Source organism: Brassica napus, unplaced genomic scaffold, assembly GCF_020379485.1.
Source record: "Brassica napus cultivar Da-Ae unplaced genomic scaffold, Da-Ae ScsIHWf_257;HRSCAF=429, whole genome shotgun sequence".
NCBI classification, from domain to species: Eukaryota; Viridiplantae; Streptophyta; class Magnoliopsida; order Brassicales; family Brassicaceae; genus Brassica; species Brassica napus.
This window is the reverse complement of record NW_026015890.1, coordinates 10,267-12,724: the sequence shown is the minus strand read 5'-3', so window position 1 is coordinate 12,724 and position 2,458 is coordinate 10,267. Positions and strand designations below refer to the sequence as shown.

The following is a 2,458-nucleotide window of genomic DNA, read 5'->3' as shown; positions in this document are numbered from 1 at the left end:
GGTCACCGTTGACTCATTGGAATCGATCGATGGAAAAGTGTGGGTGTCTATCGATTCCGAGTACTCTGATTCGTACTCTGCTCCACAATGGCATGCGCCAATGAAACCAAGTTCTTTCCCGTAATCCACAAAATTAATAATTTTTCTCTTAGATCGGATAGGGTCGTAGTGGATGTTGGGGTCTATCAGCATCAGACACAATTTGTTTTTGTTCATGTCACAAACAGCTCCTACTGTAGCTAGGAAAGATCTTCCAAGCAGAAGTGAAGAGTTCTAGTTAAGTTTGATGTCCAAGACATGAAAATCTACCGGGACAAGGGCATTACCAATCTGTACCTCCAGATCTCTTATGATACCTCCTGATTGTTTTTCTGAAAGATCCACGAAGGTGAAGGATTCTGTTGAAGGTTCGATGGTCAAACCAAGATGGTCTGCCATGATCCTAGGGAGGATACTAACTGATGCTCCTGTGTCACACATTGAATGGGGAAATTCAACACCCTTGACTACGCATGGTATTGCAAACTTCCCAGGATCACTCTTCTTCGACAATGTGATCATGTGTCTCATCTTCTCTCTGACTTGATGAAACATTCTCCTAATGTCTTCCTCAGTTACCTTTGTTTCTCTGAAGAACATCCACAACCTGTGTGTGAAGTAAGCTTCATCAAAAGGTTTTTCGATTGGGATTCTGAGGATTCTTTTAGTGAAACCATCCATCTCCTTATCGTTAGCTTCCCTCTTAAGGTACTTAGGAATTTTCTCCTTTCTTTTCCTTAACCTTCTCCCTTCAGTTTCCTGATCTTCTTGAACTGGTTCTGGTGAACTATTTAAAGGGTTGGGTTTTGGTTCGGGTGGGCTATCTATTGGTTTAGGTGGTGTTTTGAGTGCGTTGATATAGTCATTATCGACTGAGGGTAACCGCACTCGGTATGTCAGAGGTGCCTGTCGATCGATGGGAGGTGTGTTGTGACGATCGACGTCGAACTCACTCTGTCGATCGATGGTTGGGTCAACCGATCGATCGATTTTATCATAGAAAGGGGAGGGTGGGTGAGGATGCTTAGCTGCAAATTCTTCATGAGTTAGAATTCGAACTGCATTGCATTCAGTCGATTTAGCGGACGACGTCGATCGATAACTGGAGTAATCCATCCATCGATCTTCGTCATGGTCTGTCGATTGATGCGAGTTCATCGACATCGGTCGACACCATTGGGATCCGCCGAGACTCATGGAGCTTTCGATTTTGAAGTCTCCTTCCTCAAGCTTTTCATGTCTCACCACTTGCCAGAAATCATCATCTATGATGGCATTTACGTGGTGTTTTCCTTTGTCTGCTCCTGCCTCTCTAGCGAATGCTTCTTGCCTCTTTATAGTTTTGCCAGTCTGAATCACTTGTGTTTCAAGTGTTCTCACCTGAGTCCCTAAGGTCTCGATTTTGGTGTTCAGATTGTTGTAGGCGGAGTCTATTTTACCGTTGAAATCCACGGTGATATGTTGTTGTCCCAACAGTACTCGATCAAGCATTTCTTCGATCTTGCTTTCATGAGTCTGGGGTGGTGGATTCTGGTAGTAGGAGTTCGAGTAGCTTTTGCTGTTGTTGTGAACTCTGGTTACTTCTTTGACCATTTCCAAAGAAGTTTCTGTTTCCGCCCTGGTTTCCAAATTTCTGGAATCCGATACCTCCGATGAAGTTCACATTTTCTTCTCCTTCCATATCTGCTACTTCTCCTTCAGCTAAACAGACTTGCTTCCTAAGAAGCTCGTGCACCACATCTAACTTAGCTCTTACTTCGTCCATATGTTCCTTCCCGATAGAAGCTACAGACTTCTTCCGTTCAGAGTCAGTGTTTTTGGTGTTGCTGCTGTTAGCAAGGTTTTCGATAAGTCTCACAGCTTCTAACGGATTCCGAGTAGTGAAGTTTCCTTCACTCGCCGTATCAAGAGCCATTTGATACTGTAAGGCGAGACCTCGAAAGAAAATGCTTAGCAGCTGCACTTCGTTAAATCCGTGGTGTGGACAGTCTCGCTGGAAGAACCTAAATCTAATCCACGCATCTTTGAAGGACTCTCCAGCCTCCTGCGAGAATGTGGATATTTTGTTTCGAAGTTCTTCAGTGCGTGCCTCATCGAAGAAGTTTCGTAAGAAAGCATTCTTGATGTCGGCCCAGGATGTTAAGGATCCTATGGGTAGCTGCCTAAGCCAGTGCATCGATTCTCCATTCAGTGTGTATCTGAAGAGCTTGCACAGCAGGTAATCTTCGAGGACTCCTTCCATCCGAATAGCAGCGATTAAATCCTCGAACCGTTGTAGATGGTCCATAGGATGCTCGTGCGGTAACCCAGAGTAGGGTATCTGCGACACGAGAGTGTAGTATTGAGGCTTCAGCTCGAAATTCTGCTTCTGGATCTCCGGAAGTCGAATAGCTGATCTGTTGGAATAGTACTCATCTGG

At 44.7% G+C, this 2,458-nt stretch overlaps 1 non-coding gene across 1 annotated transcript; it reads left to right on the top strand.

Annotated features, from left to right (window-relative positions):
- Nucleotides 1-2,009: 2,009 nt before the first annotated feature.
- LOC125601472 lies at nt 2,010-2,116 on the top strand. Its single transcript, XR_007334261.1, has one exon. It is a non-coding gene; the product is annotated as a small nucleolar RNA R71 (small nucleolar RNA).
- The last annotated feature ends 342 nt before the right edge of the window (nt 2,117-2,458 follow it).